Source organism: Crocodylus porosus, unplaced genomic scaffold, assembly GCF_001723895.1.
Source record: "Crocodylus porosus isolate Cpor-Errol unplaced genomic scaffold, CroPor_comp1, whole genome shotgun sequence".
NCBI classification, from domain to species: domain Eukaryota; kingdom Metazoa; phylum Chordata; order Crocodylia; family Crocodylidae; genus Crocodylus; species Crocodylus porosus.
Genome location: NW_017728886.1, coordinates 168164509 through 168182903, shown reverse-complemented (window position 1 = coordinate 168182903; position 18395 = coordinate 168164509). Strand labels below are relative to the sequence as shown.

General features: G+C 43.6%; 1 protein-coding gene across 1 annotated transcript in view; it reads left to right on the top strand.

Moving 5' to 3' along the window:
• The window catches only part of CUNH18orf63 (chromosome unknown C18orf63 homolog), a 37435-nt gene extending 32231 nt beyond the window's left edge, over positions 1 to 5204 (top strand). Inside the window, exon 14 of the mRNA XM_019545062.1 lies at positions 4943 to 5204. The gene's annotated coding sequence lies outside the window, so the exon portion shown is untranslated. The remainder of the gene's footprint in view (positions 1 to 4942) is intronic.
• Positions 5205 to 18395: the final 13191 nt, after the last annotated feature.

The window sequence follows — 18395 nt, the reverse complement described above, 5'->3', positions numbered from 1 at the left end:
CCCCCCCCCGAGGCTGACTTGGCTATTTTTAGCCCCCTCAAGCCCCTACACACTAAAACAAACAATCCCCCTGCGGACACACCAGCCCCTGTCAGTTTCTCCCACCACTCTGCATTTCTTACGTTGGGTTTCCCACACAGCTCTTGGCACCAGCAAAAGCCTATACATGATGCTCCAATCTATGCTAACACAGCTTAAAGCTGCATGACAATAGACCCAGTGAAGAGAATATTAGTATGCACCCTGAGACTCTGGCCCCAAAGGGCCTTGCTCTGATACAATGTAGTTCTCTTGCTTGCTAGCTTTTCTTTTACATCTTACTCTTCTCCTGTTGTGCTGGTGGAATACTCAAATGCAGTGTTTGCAAATGCTTATTTGCTTTTCAATATATTCTCTCCTTAAAGTTATTCCTGAACCTTTATCAGTTACTGTGAGGCAGCATATATCTTTTAAATGAATTAATACTCGTTATGTGTAGGAGGGTTTGACTTATGACTGTATAAACTCGCAAGTGATTATAGCAAAGGGTCAGTTTTTACAATGAATAGGAGCCAAGACCCACAACCTCCAGTAACTGGTACTGGAAATAAAAGTCCCAGTATTCTTAATTGTTCTGGCATGAATCAGGAGTATTTCCATTAAAGTCAAGAACATCTCAAATATAAAACACCACAAGAGGAGCCCAGGCCCCAACTTTAATATATATATTTTTTGTATATAAAATCTTTTGGAAAAGGATGTGGGCTTTTCCTTTTACAAATAGCAACATATTTTAAGATTAAGGGCAAATTCAAAAGAGATACCTTGGCCCCTCCAGAATCAGATATAGACATGTTTTTTTTCATGGAATGGGGGTGAGGGGCAGGGTTGGGTTAGTTTATTTTAATTGGAACTTTCTCATGGAAGAAGAGTTTAGTTCTAAGATGGGCCTGATAGCTAGCTGTCCCACTTCTTGGGTGAGCATTGTAATCAGTAGGCTGTTTTACAGGAGGTAGGTGGCAGCACCTACCTTGGCCAGCCCAACTGCTGCAATTTCTGCTGGGCTTAGTTGGTGTGCATCATGCATGCTCTGAGCATCCTGACATAAGTAGGCTACTCTAGGAGTGTTCGTAGGGTTTAGGTGTCACTCCATATCACATCTGATCACAACAGAGCTTACATGAGAACTAGAGCTGGCAATAGACGTGTGTTTGCATTTGTGGAAAACACTTACTGGATGAGGAGCGGAGGCGGTGGGACACTGCACCAGAAGACAAATGTGGCAAAAGTGAAACCACAGCGGGCGGAGCTGTAGGTAAAAGCCAAAACGGAAAAAAAAGTCCGAGCCCAAAGGAGCCAGAACCAGCTCCCTCATTGGTGCGGGCATGCTTTATAATAGTGTGCTGGGACCAATTGGTCAGCCAGACCCCCCAGTCTGGGATAAAAGACCAGGCAGAAGACAAGTGGAGGGGACTGTAAGTAGAGTCTCCAACTGGCCGAGAGGGGCCAGAGCCAGCAGGCAGTCCCAATGAGGAGACCTGGTGGTTACCCCAGGAAGGGGTCTTCACGAGACCACAGGGCCAGAGAGGGCCTAAGGATTTACTTACAGGGTTGATGTGGACAGAGGAAGCCTGCAATGAAAACTGAAATCCGGTAGGACCCAGCAGTACTAGAATCCAGACACGGCTGACTGACGGCAAGTACTGAACCCGGGAAAGAGGCAACACACCAGGGGATGTAACAGTACCAAAGCTGGACAATGTATAAATGAAGGAAAAGGGGGCTATAGGAAGCGCTCGGGATAGAAATACCGCCCCTGTCCTGCAGCCATAAAAGTCTGAGCCAGAGCACCAAGAGGTACAGGACATCAACTCCAACAATACAGGTTGTGACTGCTGGGCTTCGATTACCCACTTTCAGACAGTTCTGGTCCTGTACGTAGATGTCACACACCTGTGGGGATCTCCTATGTGTCGGAGCAGTTCTCTTTTCCCCGTGTCCCCGACCTCTTTCTCACCCGCCACGACTTGGTGTTCCTCAGTATTAAGGGTCGGTTCCCAGTATACTCCGTGGCCCAGGATCCCCCGATGGTCACTCCACGGGGCTCCACCACCCCTGTACCCCGACCTTACGCCACCTTTAGCACCTCCTTCCTCCGTTGGTCCTTGTTCCCCAGCTGTAGAATGATACCATCTGGTCTGTTTCTAAATGACCGTTACCCCAGTCATGGGGCTCGCTTGCAAGCACGACCCATGGACCTCCTCGCCTACTCCCAGTCCTGCACTGAGCAGGACTTCTCATGCAGACTCTGGTCTCACCGAGACCCCATTAACCTTACTTTATAAAGGCACTGCCCCAGCTCTGCTCCTTCAGCCAGGGTTACTCAATAATTTAAACTTTAAAAGGAAAAGCTAACTGCTCAGCTACTGTACTTGTTGAGCAGCCTATTCTACACACTTTTGGTTCCCTCCTAGGCCGTCCTTGGCCCCTTGCTTTCCTGGCCCTTCTTCCGGCTCACTGCCTCGGACCTTGGCGGCGATGCCCACCCCAGCTGTATCCCTTTGGGGCTCTCCTGGAGTCTCTCCTGCCTGGTGCGGCCGCTTCCGCCCGCCGTAGCCCCAGTACCCCACCTGTGGGTCATGCTGCCCTCCGGGCTTCGGTCCGGCGCGTCCTCTGGTGCCGTGTCTTCAACAACCATGCTGCCTGGGGTTGCTACTAGCTGCGGGGTCCGTCCTCGCTCCATCAGAGCCCCTGTCAGCTCTCTTGCCACCGTGCTAGCCTCCGCTGCTTCCCCCGTCGGCGGGACTTGGCGTTTCCCCTCGCTGGGGCCGTCCACCCCTTTCCCAGTTGCAGCTGTTGTTTTTAGCTCCGCCGGCCGGCGTACCTCTGTGACGTCACTGGCTGGGTGTAATCTGATAAACGCGTGGCTAATGAGCAGCGCGGGCTCCTCCTTCCGTCTCATGTGCCTCTCGTCGGGAGCTGCAGGTGAGTCCTGTTTATTACTCGGCTCCCTGGTACACAGGTGATGACATCGTGGTTGGCCTTAGGCAGGGTGTAAGGGAGGTGGAGCCCCAAGCAGGAGGAACAGCGGGAACGACCAAGAGGAGGCGCCAGGGGAGACAGGACCAAACATCTCCCTCCCAATCAGAAATTATTTATCATCAAAGATGTAGCAGGTGAGGCCCCCCGGGGAACAGACCCAAAGTCACCCCAATAACCAAACCGGTCAGTCCTAAGAACAACAGTGAGGTTTGAGAGGAACCTCCATATGCAATGTCCAGGGGAGAGACACAGGAGGCTGCAGCATCGCCTCTCTGTCATGCATTTCAAAATGGCCACAGGAGTGCTTTAACTAACCCTTGTTGAATCAGCTTTAGTTAAAGCACCCTCACAGCCATTTTGGAACATGGTGGGGATGGGGAGCCTTAATACACATGACAGTGAGGTGCTTTAGAGTAACTGTCCAAGAACTGCTCTAATTAAAACACACTCCCAGCCCCCCACCCTCTCCACACACCACTTCTGAATACATGTATAGGCAACCTAGATGCCTAGTTGTTCAGCCCATATTAAGGTCCTGGTGAACTTTGTAGTCCAAAACATAAGTGCCAAATGAATGTAGGTCTCTGGGAGTGTTTTTTTTTTTTCTTTTTGGGGGGGGGGGGTTGGCTGCTGGAATAGATTTTTTTTTGGTCTTAGGTGCCATAAAACTCAAACTTAACTAACCGTGCACACTCATTCCAGCTTAATAATGCCAGGTATGATTAATGTTTTCAACAATAGCTTACAAATCTTTTTGTCTATCTTTGATTTGCTTTAGAGCGTAAATAAAAAAAAAAATCTGAAAATGTTTGATATCCTACACTTACTCTGTAATAAAGTTGTTAAAATTGCTTTTTCTGTCAGAAGTTGCAGTAAAATTGCTTTTTCTGTCAGAAGTTGCAGCTAAAAGGAAAGCTGAGCTTCTAGGGTTAGACCAGAAGAGGGAGCTGCAGAAGAAAGGAGTGAAACTGTGCTAGCGGACCTTTACAAAGGACAGGGAAATGTTACACAACTAAAAATTGTTCTATGGGTCAGCCTTGATTCATAGAACACTTCTTGATGGTCCACAGAGCTCTGCCTTGTCAAATAGTCCTGGTTTTTTTCCTTGGTTTTAATTGTTAAATTTCACTTGCAAAAACTAAAAAATGTGTGCTAGTACTACTTTCCTATTAAAGCACTTTCTGAAGCTGACATAGGAAAATTATATACTTGCAAATAAGAAAGAGGGGATCCCCAAAGTTTCAGCAAGAAAGATAAGTGATCTTCACTTAAAAAAAATGATGGACCAGGAGGTCCTCAAAACCTCTATCAAGGTGTAGTTGTCTGTTAAAATGTAGTTAATACTGAGGGGGGCGGGGAAGGGGGAGCAGCACAGGGGAGGAAACCAAAACTCCCATTTTCTTTATTAAAAATGACTTCTCATAGGGGTTGGGTGCATACATTCTTTTTAAAAAATCTGTTTAGTAAGTTTTCTTAATTTGAAGTGTATAGAAATCAAATAAATTGTAAATTTATATATTATGTGAATGTAGTAGCTATTGGGAGTCAGTTTTTAATAAATTGTTTTTAAATTGAACATAAAATGTTTTAAAAAATATTTTTGATGAAAATATTTGGGTTTTTATTAGGAAATGTTTACTAGAAATAGAACATTTCTACGTTGTTCAATGAAAACTCAGTTTTTCCATCAGAAAAAAATACATTTCTTAAAGCTCTCCAGCCATACCAATAATCCATTTGATTGTGTGCATAGTAAACTATTGGAACCTTTTTTCAAGTCATGGACCAAGAAAACACTGTATTATTATTTATTTCTATGATCCTGGCTGCCTGGCCATCAGTGCCAGTTTGTTCTAAAATTAAACACTATGCATATAGCTCCTGAAATACATAATTTGCTCCCCTTGATGTCATTTTGCAGTTGCTTCTGGATGCAGTAAAGTGCCAGGGAGTTGACCATTGCAAGATGGTGAAGCTCGATTTCTTCACATCCTATCTACTCCTCCCTTTCTGCACCAAGTATGCTAGCATCCCGCCCTCATCAGCATTGGTACAACCAATGAACCAACCATTGGTTCCACAACTAATGATCCTCCATGCTGCAACACAACTGGTTTTAGTCTTTATATTGGACTATTCATAAGTTATAATAATATGCAATTGAAGCAGTTCTTCAGAGAAAATAAGATATATATATAAATGAATATGATATACACTTCAACCTGGTAAATGGAATCCAGAATTGTATTAAATCATAAATAGGATGGTATTTATTTGAAAAAACTACCTGGCTCTCCTTCTTTTGTAAATCAAACTTTTGTTTTCTCTTCTTCCAAGTTTGAATCCTAAATAGGGAACTGAAATGAGTCTGCAGTGAGTTTAGTGATGTTTGCTCTGTTTTAGAGTCACTGATACCTAGGACAAGAGGATCGTTAAATACTTCAGTAGAGTTGAGTTTTTGTACAGGTTGAAGGCTGAGAGGGGAAATTTAATGAAACTTAAAATGGATTATTTAGTTGGGAGGGAATCTCTTTATTTTTGTCTAGTACTTGTCATTTTCAATGATTAAGTATTAAAACACTTGTTACCAAACTCAAGATTTCTCCCAAATTGTTTGTCAGTTTAAAGTCACAATTCCTTGAGATAGTATAGTTCACACTTTGTCCAAACCCCAGGCTTTTTTCATTCTTTAGTACACCTTACAAAGTGTTAAACAAATGTTTAGAAAATAAATAATGCCAACTTTCTTGGAAGATTCATTCTGCACGCTGGGTTTGTAACACCAGAATCCTTAAGAGTCAGTATGATTTCCAATGAGAATTGGTTCTTTGGGATGAATTCACTATGTAAAAGATTTATCAAAGTCCAGTTGGTAACACCCTTCAACAAGTCGCAAAATATATTGCTAGCTGCTTGTTACTTTTGAAAAGCTTTATCAGAATACAACTAAGATTACACTCCGTATACATTTTTCTTTGCAATTATTACATGCCATCTCCACAAGTTTACTTTTTAATAAGTAACCTTTTGTATATGAAATAGAAATGACATAACCACTTTCACAATGTGAATTTCTTTCACTGCTTGGAGTACTATATTTTAATATATTCTTTGGGTGGATATTTAATATGTCAGGCAGGCTTGTTGGTTTTGAAGCCTAATACATAATGTGAATGCTCTCTGGTATGCATCACTGCAGTATATTCTTGCCAAGATTTTTTTTTTCCTTCACTGCAAGGCAATTGTTATCGTTCGAGAATTCCATTTAATCGTCATTTAATTTAGTTTTGCCACAAGACGGAACACAGAAGGCATTGTTTTTATTTGCTTCATCCTGTAGAAACTTTTCTGCCAGAACTATGAGGAGTTTTGGCTTGTTTTCTGCCTTGAAATATTTTTCTTCTCTAATGGAAATCCATTCCCTTATTAATTGATAAAATTTTATTAATTGGGGCTGGTGTTTGACAGCAACTGGGCACTTGAACAGAATAGAACTCATTTGCAAATACAAAAAAAATGAGGTCAACACCAGTGTGAGGTTTTAGAGTAAGAATAAAGATCACACTTCTGTGTTTCCCTGAAACTTAAAATGCAAAGCTGCTTTTCAGATGGTGCAGAACAGTTATCTTTTCACAGTTTTGATTATATTTGACTACATGTTAGGTAGTGTGTATTTCCTGTTATTGAAACAGTTAGAAAAGATGGGATTCAGAATAGTTGCATGTTATTTCTGCAGTAAGTTATCGTGATGTTGGAGCTACTCTCTAGGGAGCTGTCACCAGGCAAATGTTTTGTTACAATCCGCTTGCGTTCCATTTTACTGATACAGGTTATTTTGAATTGCATTTATATTTTAATAGTGGATATTATGTTATTTTGTGTTCTTTGTTACCTCAAATGCAGAATGATAAAATAATTATAAATCTACTTTATCTGTTTAAAATAAATCATAGAATAATTCACCCTTGCTAAGTTGTCAGAAATATTTATCAGCTGAGCAGCAGACAAATTACTGCCACACCTCCTAACTAAATGTAGGTTTGTGAGTGTGATGAGGAGAAAAAACTGCTGTTGCTTTGGGGATGGCATGAATACCATCAACTGGGATGGTATCAGCATAAACAGAACTGTCCTGCTAGTGGTCTAAGCAGGCTTAAGTAAGGTCAGATGAGTCTCACTGCCTTCTCACTCTTTCCTGATTATAGGGAGGAGCTGTAAGGGCACTTGCACATGTGCCCAATGCCTGCTCCAATGCATGCTAGTTAGCACACTCCAGCAGCCTCAGCACTTTGTGGTGTCCTGCACTTCAAAATGGGAGGGGGGTGCTTTAACTAATGCTTAATGAGTTTTAGTTCAAGTCCCCTCACCACTATTTTGAAGCATGGGATCCTGACTGAGTATACTAAAGGGGCACTGCCTCACTTACACTGGGTTATTAGGGTCCAGGACAGTTCTTAAAGAACTTTCAAGACTGGTGAAGAGAAATGTAGCTTCTAGAGATCTCATTTTTTAATATTTCTTTTTATATTAAAACTTATATTTATTTTAAACACACTGTGTATTAAAGGTTGTTCACAATGTAGGAAGTGTCAAGATTAGACAGCTCCTGAAATCAAAGTGTTAACTTCAAAAGTAAATTGTGTTTTATTTCAAGTAGGGATCAATCCACATATCTATACCCTGTATTTTATGACAGATACTTTAAAAAATGTGCAGATTGTATCACATAAGTACAGCGTTGCTTTTAGTTTAGGCAGTTCAGACTGGCCAGCAACTTTTAGTCACTCCTAATTGCCAGATTACACCAGCATTGATGTATGGAGGAATAATTTCCATTTCGTAGCCTAGGTTCCCATGTCAGAATCAATGGCCCATAACTCCATTTACATTCAAGGAAAGAAACAAGCTGCCAGAACTTAATTGGTTTTAATTGTGCTGCCTTAATTAATGAATATAGTCTACTTTTTAAATAAATGAACTGCTTTAAACATTCCCAAGCAGTCCTGACTTGCAAACTAACTATGTGGCTGGAGTATTAAATCAGAGGGAGTTATGTTAATTTAGTAATTTAGCTAAAAATACGTTAACTCCTTTCACTGAAAGGTCTGATCTCTCAAGCACTTGAGCATGTGAATTACTTTATTTGAATTGGTCTATTGAGTTCACAGAGATTATGCATACGAGTCAAGACAGACACAATGAAGGGTTTGCAGAATTAGGCTTCATCACAGTAATGCACAAATGTACTAGCGCAAACCCAGTATGTTTTCTCTAACATTTACAGCTTATAGTACAAGAAGTACGGGACATGGGTCTATGCTTGCTAAAGTGGTAAACCACAGGGGTAATCTTAACTACTGTAGTGAATACAACTGAGACTGTGCACAAGCTTCTGTTCATTATGGGATCAGGATCACAGAAAATGCTTGCCTGTTAAAGGGCTACTCTCCAACGGCACCTGAAATTTCAGAGGCCCAAAGCAGCAAACTGTTTAAATTCTTATGCTACCTTTATCATCACAGTATTGTGTAGTAATTTTTTACTGCATTAGAACCTCCCCAAACCCAAGATGACCTTGAATTTAAGATACACCCCCCCAAAAATAGATTCCTTATATTGAAAAAAAATGTATATTTCGTATTATAAACTTCCCTGCTGGCAAACACTAACCACATGGCTACCATGTTGCATCAATACCTTCTGCCTTCAAAGAAGGAGCAGCATCTGGAGCTGCTACTAATGCCATCTAGTTCCATTCAAGCATGGGCATGAATCAACTCAAAATAACCCCCTTGTTGCATCAGCAGTTTCTCCTTTTCCTTGTCATCTCAAGCACAGACAGAGCTTGAATGCTTTCAGGATACAAAGGAGCCAGCCAGCTTTCCACCAAAAGGAACAGTTTTGCTTAAAAAGCCCACAACCTTTCAGCTAGTGATTATCAAGAGAGGAAACTGAACTAGTACAGCAGAGAACAGAGAGTGGTTCTACCTAGACTGTAAGTTCTTTAATCTATTTAAAGCACTTACATTATAGGGCTGGCAAACAAATAAAAAACCAAAACAAAAAAACCCACAGGGTGTTAGATGAAGGCCTCTGGTCTAGGTTCGCAATTTCCGGTCCTACAACAAATGTCCTGCAACCAGACACCAAAGCTCGAAACCTGCACTTTGTAACAGCGGGAGGCACCCAATGACATGCTAGTGTTCAGGTTCTCCGGGGTCTGAATGCCACACGGACTGGCTGATACAGGTTATTGCCCCTTCTTCTGCTCATGTAACTCACACCTAGGAACCCCATGCAAGACATAGAGCACCCTTCCTCCTCGCCCCTGCAACTGGCTGAAAGCAAGCCCTGGAAGGAGGAATCTGCACACTGCCGCCTCTGTCCCTGGGTAACTCATGCTCCATGTACAGCTGCTCCCTGCAGTGAACGGATGGAGCATCTCTGGGGCTCCGCCTGCAACTATGTTAACCAGGAACAGGAGCAGAGGCAGGGGTTGGGTTCCTGCTTCCAGTGCCCGCTTCTGGCCCATGGGGGGATAGGCTTAGGGAAGGCAACTTGGCAGGGATCAGGCACTGGAAGAAGGAACATGTGTGCCGCTTTACTGGCTGATGAACTGCTCTTGAGCCTTGCTATAGGGAGCAGATCCATGAGGAGCCTGACTCAGCCAGAGACAACAGTGGTGCCGTGCAATTTCTTCATCCCAGTGCCTGTTCCTTGCTTGGCTCCCTCTCTCCTGGCTGGGAGCAGGTAGTGGATGAAGGAATCTGTGCGCCCCCCCCACAGCTGTCCCTGGCCAGATCGGGCCCCCTGCACAGCTCTTCCCCGTAGCTCCCGGCTGGAGCAGTCTGATACCTGATTCCAAGACCAGGCCTTGTTTCTGCCCCTGCTCCTCCTCCCCCAATATTGAACAGGGGGGGTGGGACTTGTCCTGGAATCAAGTAAAGATGGTAATATATTTTAAAGCTGTTATAGTGACAACTTGAAAAACAAAAAACAAAACACAAAGCAAAACTGGGGGGGGAACGATGATAAATCATGATACCATCTTATCTGAAAACATGTAATTTGTACTTCCCTCTCCCCAAGTGTGTTCAAATGATTTTAATGCAAATGTGTTTGTTGTTTAGAAAGAGGCATAGAGAAGGAGGAAAAGGAATAAGGTCAAAGGCTGCCGCCTAGCAATATATTTAAAGCAGGGGTGTAAAACTCCACCTGGCCTGATCTGGACCATAGAGCTCCTCTCAACTGGATCCATGGGGCAAGCAGCAGCTGCAGCAAGGGTCTGGGGGCAGTAGCAGGGTCCAGTGGGCACAGGGTATGCATCTGCACAGCCCTCTCTTATCCACCTGCTGCCAGTGGCTGTGTCCATCAGGGCTGGGGGCGGTGGAGGGAAGGAGGGAGGAGGGCTGAATTCTACAGCAGGCCCCAGCCTCCTCAGGGCTTTATGTTTGATATAAAGGTTTCTATTTGTCTTATTGGGTATAGAACCAATAATGCAAAATGCAAGTGAATATGTGAATGCACTGAATTTGCACATATGAATCTTAAGGTACTTTCTGTTAAATCTGCTAATGCCAATGTATATATAGTTTTACTTTATGTTTACAGTATACTGGGGGCTAGGATTACCATATTTCTAGGTTCAAAAAAGAGGACACCTGTGGGGGGGCAGTGATATGTCTGTGTCTTGTCTCTGCCCCTCACTCCCAAGCCCCTGCCCCCCAGCCTTGCTTCCCCCCTCCCAACCCACAACCCCCAGCCCTGCCAGTGCCCATCACTCCCGACCCAGAGCCCTCTGTCCCCCCAGCCCTGCTGCCCATGAAGCTGTTGCACACACACTTGCTGGGGCCCATGTGTGGAGCACATGACCCCCTGGCAGCCAATCACCTTGCCCACTGGTCCCAGCCCACTGGTCCCAGCCCCAAGCTGCTTGTGCCCAGAGAAGGTAGAGGGAAAGCAAAAACCTGGACATTTGCTTGCATTTTAAAAACTCACCCGGACATGAGGACAGGGGGTCAAAAAAAGAGGACATGTCCAGGAAAACCCAGATGTATGGTAACCCTACTCTGGGCCTGCCAACCAGGCAGCACTCTCTTTCCTATTCTTGGGGCTAGAGTAATTTATTTGCACTTGTCATGGACAAATATAAAGTCTTGTAATTTTCACAAATATATCATTTACTAAGCAATGGCTCTCTCTATTGTCTTTTGTAGTTAAACAGAATACTCTCTCTTAATTATGATTCAGTTTCTGTCATTTCAAAGAAGTGTGAAGAAAGATACTTTGAGTTAAAAAAATAAAGTATATGATTTCATATCAAATCTCGTAATTTCTTAGGACCTGTATCACCTTATGTCCACAAATGCACCTTGCTTTGCCCTATTGATGAAATCATGTCTTAATGGCTTTCAGTTATATAGGACAAACTTGATTTGATGCCTCCGAGGGTTTTTTTTAATTTAGAAAGAAAAGCAATAGAATCAAGCATCTCTATGATAAATAAAGTACATGCACTGCAGTAATGGAAAATGCATAATTCCCCTTAGGTGGGCAGGAAGCTAGTTCAAGGTAGGTGATAACAGTGAAGTTTTACAACAGGGATAAATTCCAACAGCTTTTAAGTGGCAGGATTTTGTCTGCACTATGATATTGCAACATTCTAATATAATAAAAGGTTTAATACTTACATCTGTCTGTCCGTAATGCTGGGGGCCAACTACACATGCACCCCAGAGAGGGCAGCTGGCAATTGGCTGTACAGGCCCAGCCCCCTCAGGCAGGGAGCCAGAGGCAGAGGGACCTGTTAGGCTTTAATGCTGTATTGACTTGCCCTGGTTCCTGTCAAAGCTGATAGCTAATCCATTGTGGCAGTAGGACCCAGGAGCAGTAGGACCCAGGAGGCGCCTCAGCAGGACTGAGCAGCCCACTGCACCCCATCCCCAGCAATTGCACTCGCTGCCTGCCAGCACTGTCCATGTGGCCCAGCTGCATTGCAGGAGCAGGGAGCATGGAGCCGCTCGTAGGGTGTGCATTTGTCTGGTGTGGTGTGGGTATGCGTCTTGTGCGTGCAGCCAGGAGCAGAATAGGTGGGTGGGTGTGCAGCCAAGGACAGAGTGGGTAGGTTTGGACCCAGTGGGTGGGTAGGTGTGGTCCAGGGGCAGAGTGGATGGGTGGGTGTGGGTGAGTGTGGGTGTGCAGCCAGGGGCAGAGTGGGTGGGTGTGGACCCAGTGGGAGGGTAGGTGTGTGGCCCAGGGGCAGAGTGGGCAGGTGGTTGTGGGCCCAGGGGAAGGGTGCATGTGTGTGTGTGCACAGTCAGGGGCAGAGTGCGTGGGGGAGTATGCATGTTCATAGGAGGCATCCCACATGCACACCCCACAAATGCACCCTCACCCCCATCACACTACCATGCACTCAGACCACCACATCTACACCTCCTCACACAGCCCAGGAACCTTCTGCCCCCCAACACACACACACACAGCTCTGCACAAGCCCCGTACCCACCCATGCCCCACATATCCACACGCATACATCTATATGCTCCCACATATCCACACACCCACAGCCTCCCACAAACCTACACCCACCCCCCACAATATACAAGAGTAAAACTTCATTTTAAGCTACTGTACAATCACCTCTATGCACACTACACAAACACATGTAAATCAGGACAAAAATATTTTTTGAAATCAAATTAACATGGTCGATGTTTCCTTTTCAGAATATAATTTGTTATTCTTCTGGTTCCAAGATGGCACAACCCCTTGCTGAAAGGACTACTTCTGGGGGCAAGGGGACAGCCTTCTGGTGGCAAAGATCAGGAGCTAGGGGATAGGATTTCCAGTAACAAGATGGTAACTGGGGAGTGGGGAACCTGCCAAGGGCTGGAGCAACCCATGTGGCCTTTGACAGCTTGCCAAAACTGTGTAAGTGGCCCTCTTCCCAAAATAATTGCCCACCCTGGTTTTATTTAGTGGGGAGAGGGCTTTTCATTTTGAATTTACAGGGTGAAAGTATAGATTTTAGTGTATAGCAGGATGCATTTTAAATAAAATTACTACAAATATGTATGCCACAGATTCCATGACATATCATCAAATACTGAAAAAGCTGATGATCCTTTGTCAACAGGTACATTCAGAATTTTAATTGTGAGTAGTTTGTATGCTGTATCATATCAGTATGGGGTAGTGTTTAGCTAATGGATTTTTTTTTCCAAATATTGAAACAACAATTGGTGCTAGAGCAGAAAAAAAGAAAAGAAGTTCTTCTTTGTAGTCTTAAAATACCTGACCTCTTTTCCCCACCTTTTTTTTAACAAAAAAAGTCTGCTGTGATCACATGTTTTACACACAGTTTTAACCCCAAATTAATTTTTACAACAGACTTACATTCTCCTCAGCAGTTTGAAAGTCAGGAAGACTCTGACTCAAGTAACATTAGAATACTTTAAGTATAGTTGAATGTAGGACAGATGTGTTCCTGTCAACCTGGGCTACTCCACTATAGAAAAGGAACACATTCATCCACATGTTAGGTGTCTTTCTACTCAGCGGTGCTTAGTACTATACCAGGAATGAGATAAAAATTAATGATGCATATTTTTAAGGCTAAGGCAGACAATGTAAAAGGAAAATTATTGGATTTGTGCAGGGTAGTAGACCTGTCACGGCTGCATTTTAAGAGGACAACATTTTTATTTTCAAGTCTCTGAAGAGTCAGTATCAGTTTAAGTCACAGCAATACTTACTTATACTGTTGTTTCACACAGTACTCCAGGGAAATCTGAGGCAAAGCCTAACTTGTTCAAATCAGCTGCCCATATTTAATATTGCATAATCAGGAAGAGACTTCTCAGAAGAGTAACATAGGCCTCTTAATGTGGGCATTCGAGAAAAAAAAATGTTCATTGCAAAACAAAAAGTTACTGTTTCCCTTATATAAATATTTTATCCCATTTGCTATACTTTTATGAATTATTAACCTTTATTGTTTTAAAATTATAATGACTAGCTGGCTCTGTTAAAGTTGGAAAACCAGGTAATGCAATTGAATATATACAAATAAACTAACTGGGGGAATCAGACTGGTGAAGCGATCTATCCAAGAATAAAGGGCAGGCCACATTTAGCAAGGCCTCCCAATTCCCAGTAGAATGCCCTGCAGGCTAGGCCACGGGTGGGCAAAATGTGACCTGGGAGCCAGATGTGGCCCACCAGGCCATTCTATCCGGCCTGCAGGTTCCCTAAAAAATTTAGAAAATTAATATTTATCTGCCCCTCGTTGCCTGTCCTGCGGCCCTCAACGGCTTGCTAAAACTCAGTTGGCGGCCCTCTGCCCAAAATAATTGCCCGCCCCTGGGCTAGACCCAGGCTGTAGTGTCCAACTCTCATCAGTCAGGAGCTGCAGCCACACAGGACATAGTCTCCCCAGGCTCCACAACACACACTTTCTCCCATGTGCTCCCTCTGCCACTGCACCAATGGTCTCCCCTGCAAAGGTTTCCCTGCACCCTCCTCCCCACTGCATTGTCTCCCCTGTGCTCTCCTGCTCTGAAACATCTGGAGCTTTGCTGCATGAGCTCCCCCACCTCATGGTGGCTCTGGGACCTAGCCGTGGACTTCCTGGGACAGGATGCAGAAGCCAGAGAAGGAGGGAAGGGGAAGCCTGGAAACTCCAGAAGCAGCAGCAGTCAGAGCAATGGAAACAGCAGCACCCAGATGGGAATCTGGGGGATGCAGGTGAACCCTTCACAAACCACCAGTTGAACAAGGCCTAGGGTAGACCACAGTGCCCCATGCAGTTACTATTAGTGTCCCTACTATAACTAGGGAATCACTACTGGTTATTACACTGTTATTTCGCCAGTTCTTTTGCCCCACACTTATATATGCTCCACCCATCTTTCATCGGCTATAGTATACTATGAATTTAATCCTGAATTAGATGCTTGGTGAAATATACTGTAGACACTATTTTATGAAGCTAATTTTCATTTCAACTGAGTCCAGTTTGGGTCAGGACCCATCTTCATAGTGTTTAGATTAAGGCAGCCATAGCAACAAGCACTCAAATGTAACAGTTTAGTGTAGGCTAAAATTGCTTAGAAATTAAAGTTAGTGCTCTTCCGCCACCCTCCTCTACCCCTGCACAAGACAACCATGGTTTTCTCTGATCGGAGTATTTACTCATAGTCATACTAGTGGGATTTTTTTCATTTACTTAATTTTGGAAAGTTTTTTTTTAACCTAGAATAGCACAGCTAATCTGCATAGACATGCTCCTAACACTTGTGCCCTTGTCCTGCCTCTGTCACTTCCTTCTGTTAATTACATGAACTTGCAATGCACTGTCTTATTAAAATTAAACTGAATCATCTTCATGCTGGGACACATCAGGTCTGATCCTATAATTCTTTGTTTAGGAAACTGGAATTAATACAAAGCCTACAAGATTAGACCTTCAAAGTATTGCCCTCTTTCATTGTGACTGGAGTCCATGATGAAACAGGGAAATGGGTTTTCATGCTCGTTTGTCTCCCACTTATCAAAATGGCTACATTCGACCTAAAATAAATGACCTCAGACAGAAGAATTTTGTGTTGCAAAAACACTCCCACAGCCTATATAGATGCAAGCTAAACAAAACCCAGATGACTCAAAGAAGATGATGTAACATTATTTTTCCTTCAGTCTGCCAAAAAAAGAATTTAAGTCTGCTACAGAAAATCCATAGAAACAGCATTTGCTGCCAGTGTATCCAGTCCAGAAGGTGCAGCACATTAATCTTTTGGAACTTTTGTTCTACTTTAGTCACATGAAAAAGCACAATAGAAAAAAATGCATCCACTAAGGGTGAGGAAGGAGTTTAGGAGGGAGTAGGCATCTACATGTAAGACGCTGATACCTTTCTAAGTGAGACCTATGACTTAGGTACCCAACATTCAGCTAACACAGAGGCCAATAGGCCCTGCCATCTTGGCTGAGCTGAGTGTCTAGGCACACTCGTGGAGGGCTGAGTGGGTGGGGTAAGGGGAATAGAGTCTCATAAAAAGCAGCTGCGGTTGCCTTTGCCTTTTTGCAAATGCGATTGCCTTTTTGATGGTGACAGCAACCAGGAGTTGCTGCCACCCCTGTGCACTGGACACTCAACCATGTCCGTATGCCACTATATCCAATGACCAATATAAAATGCATAAGAAGTGCCTGGAGAAAATGTCCATGACCCAGGTCTTCTTCCCTACTGGACTCCTCCTTGCCCTAGATCTCTTACATTCCTTTCTGTTTAGTGGCCCAGCAACAAGAAGGGCAGAGAGTACCTTCAGCCCAGCCTAGGAGTGGAGCACTCCCCTGGGAGGCAGGAGATGAATGTTTGCTCCCTCCAGACTGAGTAAGGCTTCAAATACATCTCTCCCACTTCCTGGGTAAATGCTCTGGTTGTTAGGCTATAATGCATATACGCCCCAACCTGCTGTAAGGAACCAGATTGGAGGTAGTCTGATCTCATAGTTAAACCATTGCGGGAAGAGGCCAGGGGCTGCATCAGAGTTTGGGAACCAAATTACCAGATCTAAAGGGAAGTCCAGGGACAGAACCCAAAACAGGCCAGGCCAGGACCAGGGCCTAGGAACCAGATACCATGGTACCAGATCCAAGGAAAAATCCATACGTTGAAATCCAAGAGCAGTGCCAAGCAGGGTTACAAAACAGATCCAAATGGAAATCCGAAGTCAGAGACCAGGGACAAAAACAAGCCAGGGTGAGAAACCAGGCAATTTATCACAGCAGACTCTAGTCAAAACTGGTGACTGGCCTGGTACTCTGCTACCACAGCTGGGGCTAAATGGATAGGCACTGGCTGTGCTCCCAGCAGCTAATCAGGAAGCTAGCTAGTTAATTAGCTATGGCAGAGCTTGTCTTCCAGAGACACAAAGCAGGTATAGCTGCCTAGGCATTTAACCCAGGCTGAATACCTGTACTTGAATTAGGCACCTAAGTATAGCTGAGATTTTGGGTGGTAACTCTTCTATCACATTGACACTAACTACTACCTATCCCCAGAAAAGAGGTATGACTGGGGACATAACCTATTTCCCAGCATACCATATTGACTGATTTAGGTGTATTCCCCCCACACCCATTCTGCTGTGCTGTGTATGCTACTCCACAGCCCCTACCTGTAAGTCTTCCGGTGTAAAGTTTAGGGGACTTTGGGGACTGACCTGACCTCCCAGAGCTGGGCCCCTAACTTTTAGGTGCAGGGCCTCTGAACACTCCCCTGCCTAAACCCCTTTGTGAATCTCACCCCAAGTCTTTAATTATCTAAATCAAATCATTCATAATCATGCAGCTGTATCCATGTGGTACCGTTGTTCTGAAGAATAATAAAAAAAGCAGCAGCTGGAGAATTATTTTGAAATTTTTTAAAGAAACATTGACTTCTAGATCACTGTAGATCATTTTGGACCATTCAGTTGAGAAATTCGTGTCACAAAAATCACTTTTTTCCCCCTAAAGTTGTAATCAAAGCCAGCTGTGGAGATGATTTTGCTGCTCTTAATTGTTTTGGAAGTTTTGTCACTGCTGCATGTCCATGGGTTCTCTGTTACTCTTTATGTTGCTTCATATTTAATTAATCTCAAAATTGTAGCTACTAAAAGCTCATCTGCACTGTCATATTGCATATGTATTAAAAGGGTCATTTTTAGGGATCAGTGTGCAAACACTTATGGATGGAACTACCACAGTGAGGTAAGCCTAACTGGTGACCATCCCAGACCAGCATGCAGTCAGAAATATACTGAAGAATTCTTTCTGCAGGACTGATCGTGTGCCCACTATATCAACTACCTAGAGTTTTATTCACTGCAAAAGGTGCGGAATCAGGCCTCAGATATTTTTTTCTTCCTCTATTAGTTTCTGTTCATTTTTGAGTAATTTCTATTTCATCTGGGTGCATAAGGCCTGATCCTCAGTTTCTAGTCTTCTGTGATGGTAGAGAAAAGATGCCTTTAAGAAAAAGCAAAACATGCGTAATACTTTAAGGCTTTGGCAGATGGTGATTTTTTAAAATTAAGTTTGAAAAGTAGAGGCATGCATATTGGTCCTCAGATCTTTGACTGTGTGAGTTGACTAGAGCTCCCCGTTCCTGAGAAATACTACTGTAAACTTCCCAGTACTGTCCAGCTCAATCATGACCAAAGGAAAGTGTGATCAATTTTGGTTTCACTGGAGTTTTCACGGAGACTGCTAATAAAAACACCAATTAGTATCTAATGGGTTGAGAGATAACAGCATTTGCCATTGGGAACAGGACTGAAACAATCTAATCTTTGTGCAAATATAATATGAAAACAAAGAATTTGTCA